Raw genomic sequence first — 20,987 nt, forward strand, 5'->3', positions numbered from 1 at the left:
TCCTCTAAAGACACAAAAGACAATAATACAAGAAACAACACTTCTATTGCCTCTCCCTCTACGATACGCACTTCCGGTTTGGTTTGGAGCGAGTAGTTGCATTCCGCTTTGCTCCACAGGTAGTATTACAGGTAGTATTACATTTCATTTCATTACAGTACAACAGTTTGATTTGTTTGATCTTAGCTGGCTACATAGCCGTCTTTGTATCCAAGATAATTGTGTAGTCTAGAGTAATTGTCGAGGTTACCTAGCCAGTTAGAGGTTACCTAGCCAGCTACACTTTCAAACAAAGTCAACAACGCAGCCACTGCTAGCTAGCCTATTTCACCAGCCAGCAGTACTAAATCATTTTAGTCAATAAGATTTTTTGCAACGTAAGCTTAACTTTCTGAACATTCGAGACGTGTAGTCCACTTGTCATTCCAATCTCCTTTGCATTAGCGTAGCCTCTTCTGTAGCCTGTCAACTATGTGTCTGTCTATCCCTGTTCTCTCCTCCCTGCACAGACCATACAAACGCTTCACACCGCGTGGCCGCTGCTACTCTAACCTGGTGGTCCCAGCGCGCACGACCCACGTGGAGTTCCAGGTCTCAGGCAGCCTCTGGAACTGCCGATCTGCGGCCAACAAGGCAGAGTTCATCTCAGCCTATGCTTCCCTCCAGTCCCTCGACTTCTTGGCACTGACGGAAACATGGATTACCACTGATAACACTGCTACTCCTACTGCTCTCTCCTCGTCTGCCCACGTGTTCTCGCACACCCCGAGAGCTTCTGGTCAGCGGGGTGGTGGCACTGGGATCCTCATCTCTCCCAAGTGGACATTCTCTCTTTCTCCCCTGACCCATCTGTCTATCGCCTCCTTTGAATTCCATGCTGTCACAGTTACCAGCCCTTTCAAGCTTAACATCCTTATCATTTATCGCCCTCCAGGTTCCCTTGGAGAGTTCATCAATGAGCTTGACGCCCTGATAAGTTCCTTTCCTGAGGATGGCTCACCTCTCACAGTTCTGGGTGACTTTAACCTCCCCACGTCTACCTTTGACTCATTCCTTTCTGCCTCCTTCTTTCCACTCCTCTCCTCTTTTGACCTCACCCTCTCACCTTCCCCCCCTACTCACAAGGCAGGCAATACGCTTGACCTCATCTTTACTAGATGCTGTTCTTCCACTAATCTCATTGCAACTCCCCTCCAAGTCTCCGACCACTACCTTGTATCCTTTTCCCTCTCGCTCTCATCCAACACTTCCCACACTGCCCCTACTCGGATGGTATCGCGCCGTCCCAACCTTCGCTCTCTCTCCCCCGCTACTCTCTCCTCTTCCATCCTATCATCTCTTCCCTCTGCTCAAACCTTCTCCAACCTATCTCCTGATTCTGCCTCCTCAACCCTCCTCTCCTCCCTTTCTGCATCCTTTGACTCTCTATGTCCCCTATCCTCCAGGCCGGCTCGGTCCTCCCCTCCTGCTCCGTGGCTCGACGACTCATTGCGAGCTCACAGAACAGGGCTCCGGGCAGCCGAGCGGAAATGGAGGAAAACTCGCCTCCCTGCGGACCTGGCATCCTTTCACTCCCTCCTCTCTACATTCTCCTCTTCTGTCTCTGCTGCTAAAGCCAATTTCTACCACTCTAAATTCCAAGCATCTGCCTCTAACCCTAGGAAGCTCTTTGCCACCTTCTCCTCCCTCCTGAATCCTCCTCCCCCTCCTCCCCCCTCCTCCCTCTCTGCTGATGACTTCGTCAACCATTTTGAAAAGAAGGTCGACGACATCCGATCCTCGTTTGCTAAGTCAAACGACACCGCTGGTTCTGCTCACACTGCCCTACCCTGTGCTTTGACCTCTTTCTCCCCTCTCTCTCCAGATGAAATCTCGCGTCTTGTGACGGCCGGCCGCCCAACAACCTGCCCGCTTGACCCTATCCCCTCCTCTCTTCTCCAGACCATTTCCGGAGACCTTCTCCCTTACCTCACCTCGCTCATCAACTCATCCTTGACCGCTGGCTACGTCCCTTCCGTCTTCAAGAGAGCGAGAGTTGCACCCCTTCTGAAAAAACCTACACTCGATCCCTCCGATGTCAACAACTACAGACCAGTATCCCTTCTTTCTTTTCTCTCCAAAACTCTTGAACGTGCCGTCCTTGGCCAGCTCTCCTGCTATCTCTCTCAGAATGACCTTCTTGATCCAAATCAGTCAGGTTTCAAGACTAGTCATTCAACTGAGACTGCTCTTCTCTGTGTCATGGAGTCGCTCCGCACTGCTAAAGCTAACTCTCTCTCCTCTGCTCTCATCCTTCTAGACCTATCGGCTGCCTTTGATACTGTGAACCATCAGATCCTCCTCTCCACCCTCTCCGAGCTGGGCATCTCCGGCGCGGCCCACGCTTGGATTGCGTCCTACCTGACAGGTCGCTCCTACCAGGTGGCGTGGCGAGAATCTGTCTCCGCACCACGTGCTCTCACCACTGGTGTCCCCCAGGGCTCTGTTCTAGGCCCTCTCCTATTCTCGCTATACACCAAGTCACTTGGCTCTGTCATATCCTCACATGGTCTCTCCTATCATTGCTATGCAGACGACACACAATTAATCTTCTCCTTTCCCCCCTCTGATAACCAGGTGGTGAATCGCATCTCTGCATGTCTGGCAGACATATCAGTGTGGATGACGGATCACCACCTCAAGCTGAACCTCGGCAAGACGGAGCTGCTCTTCCTCCCGGGGAAGGACTGCCCGTTCCATGATCTCGCCATCACGGTTGACAACTCCATTGTGTCCTCCTCCCAGAGTGCTAAGAACCTTGGCGTGATCCTGGACAACACCCTGTCGTTCTCAACTAACATCAAGGCGGTGACCCGTTCCTGTAGGTTCATGCTCTACAACATTCGCAGAGTACGACCCTGCCTCACGCAGGAAGCGGCGCAGGTCCTAATCCAGGCACTTGTCATCTCCCGTCTGGATTACTGCAACTCGCTGTTGCAGTAATGCTGTTGGCTGGGCTCCCTGCCTGTGCCATTAAACCCCTACAACTCATCCAGAACGCCGCAGCCCGTCTGGTGTTCAACTTTCCCAAGTTCTCTCACGTCACCCCGCTCCTCCGCTCTCTCCACTGGCTTCCAGTTGAAGCTCGCATCCGCTACAAGACCATGGTGCTTGCCTACGGAGCTGTGAGGGGAATGGCACCTCCGTACCTTCAGGCTCTGATCAGGCCCTACACCCAAACAAGGGCACTGCGTTCATCCACCTCTGGCCTGCTCGCCTCCCTACCTCTGAGGAAGTACAGTTCCCGCTCAGCCCAGTCAAAACTGTTCGCTGCTCTGGCACCCCAATGGTGGAACAAACTCCCTCACGACGCCAGGTCAGCGGAGTCAATCACCACCTTCCGGAGACACCTGAAACCCCACCTCTTTAAGGAATACCTAGGATAGGATAAAGAAATCCTTCTAACCCGCCCCCTTAAAAGAGTTAGATGCACTATTGATGCACTATTGTAAAGTGGTTGTTCCACTTGCATTCATAAGGTGAATGCACCAATTTGTAAGTCGCTCTGGATAAGAGCGTCTGCTAAATGACTTAAATGTAAATGTAAATGAAATATAGTGTCACAACCCACCCTGCTAGGATGAAATACAGTGTCACAATCCACCCTGCTAGGATGAACCAGAGTGTCACAACTCACCCTGCTAGGATGAACCAGAGTGCCATAAGCCACCCTGCTAGGATGAAATAAAATGTCACAACCCACCCTTCTAGGATGAACCAGAGAACCACAACCCACCCTGCTAGGATGAACTAGAGTGTCACAACCCACCCTGCTAGGATGAAATAAAATGTCACAACCCACCCTTCTAGGATGAACCAGAGTGTCTCAACCCACCCTTCTAGGATGAACCAGAGAACCACAACCCACCCTACTAGGATGAACCAAAGTGTCATAACCCACCCTGCTAGGATGAACAAGAGTGTCCCAACCCAACCTGCTAGGATGAACCAGAGTGTCACAACCCACCCTGCTAAGATGAACCAGAGTGTCACAACCCACCCTGCTAGGATGAACTAGAGTGTCACAAGCCACCCTGCTAGGATGAACCAGAGTGTCACAACCCACCCTGCTAGGATGAACCAGCGTGTCTCAACCCACCCTGCTAGGATGAACCAGAGTGTCACAACCCACCCTGCTAGGATGAACCAGAGTGCCATAACCCACCCTGCTAGGATGAAAAACAGTGTCACAACCAACACTTCTAGTATGAACCAGAGAACCACAACCCACCCTGCTAGGATGAACCAGAGTGTCACAACCCACCCTTCTAGGATGAACCAGAGAACCACAACCCACCCTGCTAGGATGAACCAGAGTGTCACAACCCACCCTGCTAGGATGAATCAGAGTGTCTCAACCCACCCTGCTAGAATGAACCAGAGTGTCACAACCCACCTTGCTAGGATGAACCAGAGAACCACAAACCACCCTGCTAGGATGAACCAGAGTGTTACAACCCACCCTTCTAGGATGAACCAGAGAACCACAACCCACCCTGCTAGGATGAACCAGAGTGTCACAACCCACGTTGCTAGGATGAACCAGAGTGTCTTAACCCACCCTGCTAGGATGAACCAGAGTGTCTCAACCCACCCTGCTAGGATGAACTAGAGTGGCACAACCTACCCTGCTAGGATGAACTAGAATGGCATAACCCACCCTGCTAGGATGAACTAGAGTGTCACAACCCACCTTGCTAGGATGAAATACAGTGTCACAACCCACCCTGCTAGGATGAAATACAGTGTCACAATCCACCTACTAGGATGAACCAGAGTGTCACAACTCACCCTGCTAGGATGAACCAGAGTGCCATAACCCACCCTGCTAGGATGAAATAAAATGTCACAACCCACCCTTCTAGGATGAACCAGAGAACCACAACCCACCCTGCTAGGATGAACTAGAGTGTCACAACCCACCCTGCTAGGATGAAATAAAATGTCACAACCCACCCTTCTAGGATGAACCAGAGTGTCTCAACCCACCCTTCTAGGATGAACCAGAGAACCACAACCCACCCTACTAGGATGAACCAAAGTGTCATAACCCACCCTGCTAGGATGAACAAGAGTGTCCCAACCCAACCTGCTAGGATGAACCAGAGTGTCACAACCCACCCTGCTAGGATGAACCAGAGTGTCACAACCCACCCTGTTAGGATGAACTAGAGTGTCACAAGCCACCCTGCTAGGATGAACCAGAGTGTCACAACCCACCCGGCTAGGATGAACCAGCGTGTCTCAACCCACCCTGCTAGGATGAACCAGAGTGTCACAACCCACCCTGCTAGGATGAACCAGAGTGCCATAACCCACCCTGCTAGGATGAAAAACAGTGTCACAACCAACACTTCTAGGATGAACCAGAGAACCACAACCCACCCTGCTAGGATGAACCAGAGTGTCACAACCCACCCTTCTAGGATGAACCAGAGAACCACAACCCACCCTGCTAGGATGAACCAGAGTGTCACAACCCACCCTGCTAGGATGAATCAGAGTGTCTCAACCCACCCTGCTAGGATGAACCAGAGTGTCACAACCCACCTTGCTAGGATGAACCAGAGAACCACAAACCACCCTGCTAGGATGAACCAGAGTGTTACAACCCACCCTTCTAGGATGAACCAGAGAACCACAACCCACCCTGCTAGGATGAACCAGAGTGTCACAACCCACGTTGCTAGGATGAACCAGAGTGTCTTAACCCACCCTGCTAGGATGAACCAGAGTGTCTCAACCCACCCTGCTAGGATGAACTAGAGTGGCACAACCTACCCTGCTAGGATGAACTAGAATGGCATAACCCACCCTGCTAGGATGAACTAGAGTGTCACAACCCACCTTGCTAGGATGAAATACAGTGTCACAACCCACCCTGCTAGGATGAACTAGAGTGTCACAACCATAGGCGGAAATCCCAGGGGGGACGGGGGGGACACGACCCCCCCATCTTGGGAAAAATATGATTTGTCCCCCCCAATATATCACTGTATACATAACTATGTAATTTCAATAATATGAATAATACGCAATGAAAGCACTTGTGCTGATTATTGACACTTAATAGCGCGTTTTTAAGTTTCAAAAGATTGCGACCCCCCCCGCCCTTTGCCTCACAATGGTTTGATCCACTGCCAGTTCTTTAGCTGGCAAGGTAATAGAGGGTTCGTATCTACTGTCCGAAAGGGACATGTACGTAACTGACGTGAGGTTTAATCCAGTCAATCCACAGCAGGTCCATAGCAATGTTATTTATTTATTTTTATGTTGGCAGGGTTCACACACTAGCTGAATTTGCAGAGCTAGCGCGCAAACTAAAGCAAACAGGCATTATGTCAGCATTGTAGCTATGGGTTAAAGTCACATAAAAAACATCATTTATTACACTAGCTAGTACCTATTCCATTTATGTGGCGTCGTCAAAGATGGAATCTTTGCTATTGTCAGTTTATTCCAAGATCAGCATGCAGCTGTAGTGTTTCGACGTCCCTGTGATAAGGTTAGCGATAAACTGAAGTCCAAACTGAACAGAACAGAACTACACTCTCTTCTACCATTGTCTTAAATATATATAATGGTCTCGTTGCAAAAGATAAATTGTCGCTAGTGAACTTTTTTTATTTTATTTTATTTCACCTTTATTTAACCAGGTAGCAAAGATTATAGCAAACACACAGAAACGGAATTGGTGCTCGCTAGCTTTACAAATTCAGCTATTGTTGGAAGCCAGCCAATATGAAACAAACTATTAAAATTACAAAAGGTTGCAGCATGTGTTGTGTAAATGTGTGTGTGTGCAGCTAGGCCAGCCAGCCAGGTAGAAAAATGGCAGAAAAAAGTAAGAAGACGGACATCAGAGTATTTGTCAGTACACCAAAACGCATAGTAAGAACTCTAGTATCCTAATATCTCAAAGACTAGTTGATAAAATGTTCATAAGAAAGAAGTGAAATGCTAATGGAAATGTTTCACAATGATGTCATTAGGCAGAGCAGGCAACAGATGGCACACAGACAGCAGAGCTGGGGACAGATATGCAGGGACAGATTGGCAGACAGGGAGTCTCAGGTAAGTTTGTTGAGTCTTTGTTTGGCAACATTATGAAAGGTTCTCAATTTTTTTGACTTGTAAAATAGGGACATAATTGGAAAATGCCATGGATACCCCCACTCTCAACTTAAACTGGTGACTAAACTAAGATTTGTTTACGGCAATGGTATTGCTGTTGTGATTAATTGTGTAGTTTTGGGTACCGGTAGTTAGGAGTACGGCAAACACCTTATTTATTTTCTAGGAGACAGACTGTGAGTCAGTTAGGGTGGTGAAAGGGAAAGAGCCAGGGAGAGAGACTTCAGAGGACAGTGTCACAGCCACGGCAGGACCAAGTGTCACCCTTGTTGCCAGCAGCACCAGTATAGGGGACAGTGGCACAGCATTGTCCAGTTACCACAGTGATGGCACAAAACCATATCAGCCACACCCACAATTTATAGAACCGCAAACTCTTGCCAACAGTGTGTTGACGTTTCAAGAGAGATGGTTTCGCGATTTCCCCTGGCTACATTATAATCCATCAATAAAAGGAGTGTTGTTTTCACTGTAGCCAAGGGTTTTCAAGCCAGCCATCTTTTGGCCAAAGAGCAGATGCTTCCTTCATTAGTGCAGGATTTAGGAACTGGAGAAAAGCCATTGAAAAATTCACAGCACATCAAAACTGCCAAACCCACCGCCACTTTGTAATTGTAACAGCACACCAGCTAAATCCAATCAGTGTCCAGTTATCCAGCGCGTGGGGTAAACAGCAGGAGGACGCAAGGCATTGCTTGATGAAGATTGTTAGTTCGGTGCGGCATGTAGTAAGACAGGGACAAGCCTTTAGAGGCCACACGGATGACAGTGGGAATTTATACCAGATTTTGAAACTTAGGGCAGAAGAGGATGATCCCATTTTACTGAAGTGGTTAACAGAGCGTACCACAATGTACACAGGCCCCAAAGCACAGAATGAAATTCTGAACATCATGGCCAATAGTCATTCGAGGCATTGCAGCTGAGATTAGGTCTCTTCCGATTGTACAATTTTCATTAATTGTTGATGGTACTCAAGATGTCTCTGGTGCTGAACAGGAGAATGTCTGTCTGCGTTATGTTGACCATGACCATGTCCCTCACAAGGAGTTTATTGGGCTATACAGGGTGTCGGAGACAACAGGCGAGGGCATTGCGAAAGTGGCAACTGATGTGTTGTTGAGGAAACCCGCAAACATATGCTCGGTTCTTTTGTTCAGTAGTGTGTATAGCAGTGGTTCTCAACCTTTTTGGGGTACTGGAACCCCTGCATATTTTGAGGCAAGGCAGGCAAGGTTTTGAGCGGTCCTCAGGGACCTCCACCCCCTCTATATTATATGTAAACTTACTGGAAACCTTGTGGTACTGACTACATTCATTACACTTTTTTATTTCACGGACCCCTTGCAATTAGTCCATGGACCCCTGTTTGAGAACCCCTGGTGTAATTGATATTTGTTCTTTTGTTTAGTAGTTTTCAGTACACTTACAAATTATTTATTTCATGTTATTTTATTTAAAATTGCATACTTTGTGCGACATACTTGTCCATAGCTGCTGTTTGAAGAGTTGAGACACTGACTGAAGGATATTTTGTTTGATTTATTTGGGTTTTTCATTGAAGTAGTTATTTTGCTTTTAGAACTGTACTTATTTTAAGCTTTTTGTTCTTGCAAAGATATTGTAGTAGACTCAGGCCAGGTGCACATATTTAATGACTATATAAATGTATCAGAAAAAGTCAAATTAAAAGGTCAATTCAATACGGAGACCAACTTTGTGATGGTTCTCAATGGAGATTATTTTAGATGTGATCACACCATGTTCATTGTATTTATGAAAACTACACCCATACAGTGTACAGTACCATTGTCACCTACTGACCTTTCTTGATATTGCTGGTTGTAAGTACGAATACCTGCATACATACTGGACTGGTAAGGAGCACTGCTATAACTATTATTAGTAGTAGAATAATGATTTAAACATTTGAACAAGTTGGGAAAACCCTTCAGTTAACTACTGTACCTATCAATTATCCAGTTGTAGGAATTATGGTTCCTCAATATACATTTAACATATAACAACGTATGCTATGTGTTACAGCACTACTTTTGGTGTCCCCCTCAGGAATTGCTCTTGAGAAAATTTTATGTAATTGTCCCATCCAAGGTTGATATCAGATTTTCGCCCCTGGTCACAACCCACCCTGCTAGGATGAACCAGAGTATCACAACCCACCTTGCTAGGATGAACCAGAGTGTCACAACCCACCCTGCTAGGATGAACCAGAGTGTCACAACCCACCCTGCTAGGATGAAATACAGTGTCACAACCCACCCTTCTAGGATGAACCAGAGTGTCACAACCCACCCTGCTAGAATGAACCAGAGAACCACAACCCACCCTGCTAGAATGAACCAGTGTCACAACCCACCCTGCTAGGATGAACCAGAGTGTTACAACCCACCCTTCTAGGATGAACCAGAGAACCACAACCCACCCTGCTAGAATGAACCAGAGTGTCTCAACCCACCCTGCTAGGATGAACCAGAGTGCCATAACCCACCCTGCTAGTGTCACAACCCACCTTGCTAGGATGAAATACAGTGTCACAACCCACCCTGCTAGGATGAAATACAGTGTCACAATCCACCCTGCTAGGATGAACCAGAGTGTCACAACGCACCCTGCTAGGATGAACCAGAGTGTCACAACCCACCCTGCTAGGATGAAATAAAATGTCACAACCCACCCTTTTAGGATGAACCAGAGAACTACAACCCACCCTGCTAGTATGAACCAGAGTGTCATAACCCACCCTGCTAGGATGAACCAGAGTGTCCCAACCCAACCTGCTAGGATGAACCAGAGTGTCCCAACCCACCCTGCTAGGGTGAACCAGAGGGTCACAACCCACCCTGCTAGGATGAACTAGAGTGTCACAAGCCACCCTGCTAAGATGAACCAGAGTGTCTCAACCCACCCTGCTAGGATGAAATACAGTGTCACAACCCACCCTGCTAGGATGAACCAGAGTGTCTCAGCCCACCCTGCTAGGATGAACCAGAGTGTCTCAACCCACCCTGCTAGGATGAACCAGAGTGTCTCAACCCACCCTGCTAGGATGAACCAGATTGTCACAACCCAACCTGCTAGTATAAACCAGAGTGTCACAACCCACCCTGCTAGGATGAACCAGAGTATCACAACCTACCCTACTAGGATGAACTAGAGTGTCACAAGCCACCCTGCTAGGATGAACCAGAGTATCACAACCCACCCTGCTAGGATGAATCAGAGTGTCTCAACCCACCCTGCTAGGATGAACCAGAGTGTCACAACCCACCCTGCTAGGATGAACCAGAGTGTCACAACCCACCCTTCTAGGATGAACCAGAGAATCACAACCCACCCTGCTAGGATGAACCAGAGTGTCACAACCCACCCTTCTAGGATGAACCAGAGAATCACAACCCACCTTCCTAGGATTAACCAGGGTGTCTCAACCCACCCTGCTAGGTTGAACAAGTGTGCCATAACCCACCCTGCTAGGATGAACTAGAGTGGCAAAACCTACCCTGCTAGGATGAACTAGAGTGTCACAAGCCACCCTGCTAGGATGAACCAGAGTGTCTCAACCCACCCTGCTAGGATGAACTAGAGTGGCACAACCTACCCTGCTAGGATGAACTAGAGTGGCATAACCCACCCTGCTAGGATGAACTAGAGTGTCACAACCCACCTTGCTAGGATGAAATACAGTGTCACAACCCACCCTGCTAGGATGAACTAGAGTGTCACAACCCACCCTGCTAGGATGAACCAGAGTATCACAACCCACCTTGCTAGGATGAACCAGAGTGTCACAACCCACCCTGCTAGGATGAACCAGAGTGTCACAACCCACCCTGCTAGGATGAAATACAGTGTCACAACCCACCCTTCTAGGATGAACCAGAGTGTCACAACCCACCCTGCTAGAATGAACCAGAGAACCACAACCCACCCTGCTAGAATGAACCAGTGTCACAACCCACCCTGCTAGGATGAACCAGAGTGTTACAACCCACCCTTCTAGGATGAACCAGAGAACCACAACCCACCCTGCTAGAATGAACCAGAGTGTCTCAACCCACCCTGCTAGGATGAACCAGAGTGCCATAACCCACCCTGCTAGTGTCACAACCCACCTTGCTAGGATGAAATACAGTGTCACAACCCACCCTGCTAGGATGAAATACAGTGTCACAATCCACCCTGCTAGGATGAACCAGAGTGTCACAACGCACCCTGCTAGGATGAACCAGAGTGCCATAACCCACCCTGCTAGGATGAAATAAAATGTCACAACCCACCCTTTTAGGTTGAACCAGAGAACTACAACCCACCCTGCTAGTATGAACCACAGTGTCACAACCCACCCTTCTAGGATGAACCAGAGAACCACAACCCACCCTACTAGGATGAACCAAAGTGTCATAACCCACCCTGCTAGGATGAACCAGAGTGTCCCAACCCAACCTGCTAGGATGAACCAGAGTGTCCCAACCCACCCTGCTAGGGTGAACCAGAGGGTCACAACCCACCCTGCTAGGATGAACTAGAGTGTCACAAGCCACCCTGCTAAGATGAACCAGAGTGTCTCAACCCACCCTGCTAGGATGAAATACAGTGTCACAACCCACCCTGCTAGGATGAACCAGAGTGTCTCAGCCCACCCTGCTAGGATGAACCAGAGTGTCTCAACCCACCCTGCTAGGATGAAATAAAATGTCACAACCCACCCTTTTAGGATGAACCAGAGAACTACAACCCACCCTGCTAGTATGAACCACAGTGTCACAACCCACCCTTCTAGGATGAACCAGAGAACCACAACCCACCCTACTAGGATGAACCAAAGTGTCATAACCCACCCTGCTAGGATGAACCAGAGTGTCCCAACCCAACCTGCTAGGATGAACCAGAGTGTCCCAACCCACCCTGCTAGGGTGAACCAGAGGGTCACAACCCACCCTGCTAGGATGAACTAGAGTGTCACAAGCCACCCTGCTAAGATGAACCAGAGTGTCTCAACCCACCCTGCTAGGATGAAATACAGTGTCACAACCCACCCTGCTAGGATGAACCAGAGTGTCTCAGCCCACCCTGCTAGGATGAACCAGAGTGTCTCAACCCACCCTGCTAGGATGAACCAGAGTGTCTCAACCCACCCTGCTAGGATGAACCAGATTGTCACAACCCACCCTGCTAGTATGAACCAGAGTGTCACAACCCACCCTGCTAGGATGAACCAGAGTGTCACAACCTACCCTACTAGGATGAACTAGAGTGTCACAACCCACCCTGCTAGGATGAACCAGAGTGTCACAACCCACCCTTCTAGGATGAACCAGAGAATCACAACCCACCCTGCTAGGATGAACCAGAGTGTCACAACCCACCCTTTTAGGATGAACCAGAGAACCACAACCCACCCTCCTAGGATTAACCAGGGTGTCTCAACCCACCCTGCTAGGATGAACCAGTGTGCCATAACCCACCCTGCTAGGATGAACTAGAGTGGCACAACCTACCCTGCTAGGATGAACTAGAGTGTCACAAGCCACCCTGCTAGGATGAACCAGAGTGTCACAACCCACCCTGCTAGGATGAAATACAGTGTCACAACCCACCCTTCTAGGATGAACCAGAGAACCACAACCCACCCTGCAAGAATGAACCAGAGTGTCACAACCTACCCTACTAGGATGAACTAGAGTGTCACAACCCACCCTGCTAGGATGAACCAGAGTGTCACAACCCACCCTTCAAGGATGAACCAGAGAATCACAACCCACCCTGCTAGGATGAACCAGAGTGTCACAACCCACCCTTTTAGGATGAACCAGAGAACCACAACCCACCCTCCTAGGATTAACCAGGGTGTCTCAACCCACCCTGCTAGGATGAACCAGTGTGCCATAACCCACCCTGCTAGGATGAACTAGAGTGGCACAACCTACCCTGCTAGGATGAACTAGAGTGTCACAAGCCACCCTGCTAGGATGAACCAGAGTGTCACAACCCACCCTGCTAGGATGAATCAGAGTGTCTCAACCCACCCTGCTAGGATGAACCAGAGTGTCACAACCCACCCTTCTAGGATGAAAAACACTGTCACAACCAACACTTCTAGGATGAACCAGAGAACCACAACCCACCCTGCTAGGATGAACCAGAGTGTCACAACCCAACCCTTCTAGGATGAACCAGAGAACCACAACCCACCCTTCTTGGATGAACCAGAGAACCACAACCCACCCTGCTAGGATGAACCAGAGTGTCACAACCCACCCTGCTAGGATGAATCAGAGTGTCTCAACCCACCCTGCTAGGATGAACCAGAGTGTCACAACCCACCCTGCTAGGATGAACCAGAGAACCACAACCCACCCTGCTAGGATGAACCAGAGTGTTACAACCCACCCTTCTAGGATGAACCAGAGAACCAAAACCCACCCTGCTAGGATGAACCAGAGTGTCACAACCCACGTTGCTAGGATGAACCAGAGTGTCTTAACCCACCCTGCTAGGATGAACCAGAGTGTCTCAACCCACCCTGCTAGGATGAACTAGAGTGGCACAACCTACCCTGCTAGGATGAACTAGAGTGGCATAACCCACCCTGCTAGGATGAACTAGAGTGTCACAACCCACCTTGCTAGGATGAAATACAGTGTCACAACCCACCCTGCTAGGATGAACTAGAGTGTCACAACCCACCCTGCTAGGATGAACCAGAGTATCACAACCCACCTTGCTAGGATGAACCAGAGTGTCACAACCCACCCTGCTAGGATGAACCAGAGTGTCACAACCCACCCTGCTAGGATGAACTAGAGTGGCATAACCCACCCTGCTAGGATGAACCAGAGTGTCACAACCCACCCTGCTAGGATGAAATACAGTGTCACAACCCACCCTTCTAGGATGAACCAGAGAACCACAACCCACCCTGCAAGAATGAACCAGAGTGTCACAACCCACCCTGCTAGGATGAACTAGAGTGGCATAACCCACCCTGCTAGAATGAACCAGAGTGCCATAACCCACCCTGCTAGTGTCACAACCCACCTTGCTAGGATGAAATATAGTGTCACAACCCACCCTGCTAGGATGAAATACAGTGTCACAATCCACCCTGCTAGGATGAACCAGAGTGTCACAACTCACCCTGCTAGGATGAACCAGAGTGCCATAACCCACCCTGCTAGGATGAAATAAAATGTCACAACCCACCCTTCTAGGATGAACCAGAGTGTCTCAACCCACCCTTCTAGGATGAACCAGAGAACCACAACCCACCCTACTAGGATGAACCAAAGTGTCATAACCCACCCTGCTAGGATGAACAAGAGTGTCCCAACCCAACCTGCTAGGATGAACCAGAGTGTCACAACCCACCCTGCTAGGATGAACCAGAGTGTCACAACCCACCCTGCTAGGATGAACTAGAGTGTCACAAGCCACCCTGCTAGGATGAACCAGAGTGTCACAACCCACCCTGCTAGGATGAACCAGAGTGTCACAACCCACCCTTCTAGGATGAACCAGAGAACCACAACCCACCCTGCTAGGATGAACCAGAGTGTCACAACCCACCCTTCTAGGATGAACCAGAGAACCACAACCCACCCTGCTAGGATGAACCAGAGTGTCACAACCCACCCTGCTAGGATGAATCATAGTGTCTCAACCCACCCTGCTAGGATGAACCAGAGTGTCACAACCCACCTTGCTAGGATGAACCAGAGAACCACAACTTACCCTGCTAGGATGAACCAGAGTGTTACAACCCACCCTTCTAGGATGAACCAGAGAACCACAACCCACCCTGCTAGGATGAACCAGAGTGTCACAACCCACGTTGCTAGGATGAACCAGAGTGTCTTAACCCACCCTGCTAGGATGAACCAGAGTGTCTCAACCCACCCTGCTAGGATGAACTAGAGTGGCACAACCTACCCTGCTAGGATGAACTAGAGTGGCATAACCCACCCTGCTAGGATGAACTAGAGTGTCACAACCCACCTTGCTAGGATGAAATACAGTGTCACAACCCACCCTGCTAGGATGAACTAGAGTGTCACAACCCACCCTGCTAGGATGAACCAGAGTATCACAACCCACCTTGCTAGGATGAACCAGAGTGTCACAACCCACCCTGCTAGGATGAGCCAGAGTGTCACAACCCACCCTGCTAGGATGAAATACAGTGTCACAACCCACCCTTCTAGGATGAACCAGAGTGTCACAACCCACCCTGCTAGAATGAACCAGAGAACCACAACCCACCCTGCTAGAATGAACCAGTGTCACAACCCACCCTGCTAGGATGAACCAGAGTGTTACAACCCACCCTTCTAGGATGAACCAGAGAACCACAACCCACCCTGCTAGAATGAACCAGAGTGTCTCAACCCACCCTGCTAGGATGAACCAGAGTGCCATAACCCACCCTGCTAGTGTCACAACCCACCTTGCTAGGATGAAATACAGTGTCACAACCCACCCTGCTAGGATGAAATACAGTGTCACAATCCACCCTGCTAGGATGAACCAGAGTGTCACAACGCACCCTGCTAGGATGAACCAGAGTGCCATAACCCACCCTGCTAGGATGAAATAAAATGTCACAACCCACCCTTTTAGGATGAACCAGAGATCTACAACCCACCCTGCTAGTATGAACCAGAGTGTCACAACCCACCCTTCTAGGATGAACCAGAGAACCACAACCCACCCTACTAGGATGAACCAAAGTGTCATAACCCACCCTGCTAGGATGAACCAGAGTGTCCCAACCCAACCTGCTAGTATGAACCAGAGTGTCCCAACCCACCCTGCTAGGATGAACTAGAGTGTCACAAGCCACCCTGCTAAGATGAACCAGAGTGTCTCAACCCACCCTGCTAGGATGAAATACAGTGTCACAACCCACCCTGCTAGGATGAACCAGAGTGTCTCAGCCCACCCTGCTAGGATGAACCAGAGTGTCTCAACCCACCCTGCTAGGATGAACCAGAGTGTCTCAACCCACCCTGCTAGGATGAACCAGATTGTCACAACCCACCCTGCTAGTATGAACCAGAGTGTCACAACCCACCCTGCTAGGATGAACCAGATTGTCACAACCTACCCTACTAGGATGAACTAGAGTGTCACAAGCCACCCTGCTAGGATGAACCAGAGTGTCACAACCCACCCTGCTAGGATGAATCAGAGTGTCTCAACCCACCCTGCTAGGATGAACCAGAGTGTCACAACCCACCCTGCTAGGATGAACCAGAGTGTCACAACCCACCCTTCTAGGATGAACCAGAGAATCACAACCCACCCTGCTAGGATGAACCAGAGTGTCACAACCCACCCTTTTAGGATGAACCAGAGAACCACAACCCACCCTCCTAGGATTAACCAGGGTGTCTCAACCCACCCTGCTAGGATGAACCAGTGTGCCATAACCCACCCTGCTAGGATGAACTAGAGTGGCACAACCTACCCTGCTAGGATGAACTAGAGTGTCACAAGCCACCCTGCTAGGATGAACCAGAGTGTCACAACCCACCCTGCTAGGATGAATCAGAGTGTCTCAACCCACCCTGCTAGGATGAACCAGAGTGTCACAACCCACCCTTCTAGGATGAACCAGAGAACCACAACCCACCCTCCTAGGATGAACCAGAGAACCACAACCCACCCTGCTAGGATGAACCAGAGTGTCTCAACCCACCCTGCTAGGATGAACCAGTGTGCCATAACCCACCCTGCTAGGATGAACTAGAGTGGCACAACCTACCCTGCTAGGATGAACTAATGTGGCATAACCCACCCTGCTAGGATGAACTAGAGTGTCACAACCCACCTTGCTAGGATGAAATACAGTGTCACAACCCACCCTTCTAGGATGAACCAGAGTATCACAACCCACCTTGCTAGGATGAAATACAGTGTCACAACCCACCCTTCTAGGATGAACCAGAGTATCACAACCCACCTTGCTAGGATGAACCAGAGTGTCACAACCCACCCTGCTAGGATGAACCAGAGTGTCACAACCCACCCTGCTAGGATGAACTAGAGTGTCACAACCCACCCTGCTAGGATGAAATACAGTGTCACAACCCACCCTTCTAGGATGAACCAGAGTGTCACAACCCACCCTGCTAGAATGAACCAGAGAACCACAACCCACCCTGCTAGAATGAACCAGTGTCACAACCCACCCTGCTAGGATGAACCAGAGTGTTACAACCCACCCTTCTAGGATGAACCAGAGAACCACAACCCACCCTGCTAGAATGAACCAGAGTGTCTCAACCCACCCTGCTAGGATGAACCAGAGTGCCATAACCCACCCTGCTAGTGTCACAACCCACCTTGCTAGGATGAAATACAGTGTCACAACCCACCCTGCTAGGATGAAATACAGTGTCACAATCCACCCTGCTAGGATGAACCAGAGTGTCACAACGCACCCTGCTAGGATGAACCAGATTGCCATAACCCACCCTGCTAGGATGAAATAAAATGTCACAACGCACCCTTTTAGGATGAACCAGAGAACTACAACCCACCCTGCTAGTATGAACCAGAGTGTCACAACCCACCCTTCTAGGATGAACCAGAGAACCACAACCCACCCTACTAGGATGAACCAAAGTGTCATAACCCACCCTGCTAGGATGAACCAGAGTGTCCCAACCCAACCTGCTAGGATGAACCAGAGTGTCACAACCCACCCTGCTAGGATGAACTAGAGTGTCACAAGCCACCCTGCTAAGATGAACCAGAGTGTCTCAACCCACCCTGCTAGGATGAAATACAGTGTCACAACCCACCCTGCTAGGATGAACCAGAGTGTCTCAGCCCACCCTGCTAGGATGAACCAGAGTGTCTCAACCCACCCTGCTAGGATGAACCAGAGTGTCTCAACCCACCCTGCTAGGATGAACCAGATTGTCACAACCCACCCTGCTAGTATGAACCAGAGTGTCACAACCCACCCTGCTAGGATGAACCAGAGTGTCACAACCTACCCTACTAGGATTAACTAGAGTGTCACAAGCCACCCTGCTAGGATGAACCAGAGTGTCACAACCCACCCTGCTAGGATGAATCAGAGTGTCTCAACCCACCCTGCTAGGATGAACCAGAGTGTCACAACCCACCCTGCTAGGATGAACCAGAGTGTCACAACCCACCCTTCTAGGATGAACCAGAGAATCACAACCCACCCTGCTAGGATGAACCAGAGTGTCACAACCCACCCTTTTAGGATGAACCAGAGAACCACAACCCACCCTCCTAGGATTAACCAGGGTGTCTCAACCCACCCTGCTAGGATGAACCAGTGTGCCATAACCCACCCTGCTAGGATGAACTAGAGTGTCACAAGCCACCCTGCTAGGATGAACCAGAGTGTCACAACCCACCCTGCTAGGATGAATCAGAGTGTCTCAACCCACCCTGCTAGGATGAACCAGAGTGTCACAACCCACCCTTCTAGGATGAACCAGAGAACCACAACCCACCCTCCTAGGATGAACCAGAGAACCACAACCCACCCTGCTAGGATGAACCAGAGTGTCTCAACCCACCCTGCTAGGATGAACCAGTGTGCCATAACCCACCCTGCTAGGATGAACTAGAGTGGCACAACCTACCCTGCTAGGATGAACTAATGTGGCATAACCCACCCTGCTAGGATGAACTAGAGTGTCACAACCCACCTTGCTAGGATGAAATACAGTGTCACAACCCACCCTTCTAGGATGAACCAGAGTATCACAACCCACCTTGCTAGGATGAAATACAGTGTCACAACCCACCCTTCTAGGATGAACCAGAGTATCACAACCCACCTTGCTAGGATGAACCAGAGTGTCACAACCCACCCTGCTAGGATGAACCAGAGTGTCACAACCCACCCTGCTAGGATGAACTAGAGTGGCATAACCCACCCTGCTAGGATGAACCAGAGTGTCACAACACACCTTGCTAGGATGAAATACAGTGTCACAACCCACCCTTCTAGGATGAACCAGAGAACCACAACCCACCCTCCTAGGATTAACCAGGGTGTCTCAACCCACCCTGCTAGGATGAACCAGTGTGCCATAACCCACCCTGCTAGGATGAACTAGAGTGGCACAACCTACCCTGCTAGGATGAACTAGAGTGTCACAACCCACCCTGCTAGGATGAACCAGAGTGTCACAACCCACCCTGCTAGGATGAATCAGAGTGTCTCAACCCACCCTGCTAGGATGAACCAGAGTGTCACAACCCACCCTTCTAGGATGAACCAGAGAACCACAACCCACCCTCCTAGGATGAACCAGAGAACCACAACCCACCCTGCTAGGATGAACCAGAGTGTCTCAACCCACCCTGCTAGGATGAACCAGTGTGCCATAACCCACCCTGCTAGGATGAACTAGAGTGGCACAACCTACCCTGCTAGGATGAACTAATGTGGCATAACCCACCCTGCTAGGATGAACTAGAGTGTCACAACCCACCTTGCTAGGATGAAATACAGTGTCACAACCCACCCTTCTAGGATGAACCAGAGTATCACAACCCACCTTGCTAGGATGAAATACAGTGTCACAACCCACCCTTCTAGGATGAACCAGAGTATCACAACCCACCTTGCTAGGATGAACCAGAGTGTCACAACCCACCCTGCTAGGATGAACCAGAGTGTCACAACCCACCCTGCTAGGATGAACTAGAGTGTCACAACCCACCCTGCTAGGATGAAATACAGTGTCACAACCCACCCTTCTAGGATGAACCAGAGTGTCACAACCCACCCTGCTAGAATGAACCAGAGAACCACAACCCACCCTGCTAGAATGAACCAGTGTCACAACCCACCCTGCTAGGATGAACCAGAGTGTTACAACCCACCCTTCTAGGATGAACCAGAGAACCACAACCCACCCTGCTAGAATGAACCAGAGTGTCTCAACCCACCCTGCTAGGATGAACCAGAGTGCCATAACCCACCCTGCTAGTGTCACAACCCACCTTGCTAGGATGAAATACAGTGTCACAACCCACCCTGCTAGGATGAAATACAGTGTCACAATCCACCCTGCTAGGATGAACCAGAGTGTCACAACGCACCCTGCTAGGATGAACCAGATTGCCATAACCCACCCTGCTAGGATGAAATAAAATGTCACAACCCACCCTTTTAGGATGAACCAGAGAACTACAACCCACCCTGCTAGTATGAACCAGAGTGTCACAACCCACCCTTCTAGGATGAACCAGAGAACCACAACCCACCCTACTAGGATGAACCAAAGTGTCATAACCCACCCTGCTAGGATGAACCAGAGTGTCCCAACCCAACCTGCTAGGATGAACCAGAGTGTCACAACCCACCCTGCTAGGATGAACTAGAGTGTCACAAGCCACCCTGCTAAGATGAACCAGAGTGTCTCAACCCACCCTGCTAGGATGAAATACAGTGTCACAACCCACCCTGCTAGGATGAACCAGAGTGTCTCAGCCCACCCTGCTAGGATGAACCAGAGTGTCTCAACCCACCCTGCTAGGATGAACCAGAGTGTCTCAACCCACCCTGCTAGGATGAACCAGATTGTCACAACCCACCCTGCTAGTATGAACCAGAGTGTCACAACCCACCCTGCTAGGATGAACCAGAGTGTCACAACCTACCCTACTAGGATTAACTAGAGTGTCACAAGCCACCCTGCTAGGATGAACCAGAGTGTCACAACCCACCCTGCTAGGATGAATCAGAGTGTCTCAACCCACCCTGCTAGGATGAACCAGAGTGTCACAACCCA

The 20,987-nt window shown here is 49.7% G+C and overlaps 1 pseudogene; it reads left to right on the top strand.

The window, feature by feature from the left end:
- The first annotated feature begins 306 nt into the window (after positions 1-306).
- Positions 307-3,431, top strand: LOC139554403 (uncharacterized; annotated as a pseudogene).
- Positions 3,432-20,987: the final 17,556 nt, after the last annotated feature.

The sequence above is a fragment of the Salvelinus alpinus genome, chromosome 26 (assembly GCF_045679555.1).
Source record: "Salvelinus alpinus chromosome 26, SLU_Salpinus.1, whole genome shotgun sequence".
Taxonomy (NCBI): domain Eukaryota; kingdom Metazoa; phylum Chordata; class Actinopteri; order Salmoniformes; family Salmonidae; genus Salvelinus; species Salvelinus alpinus.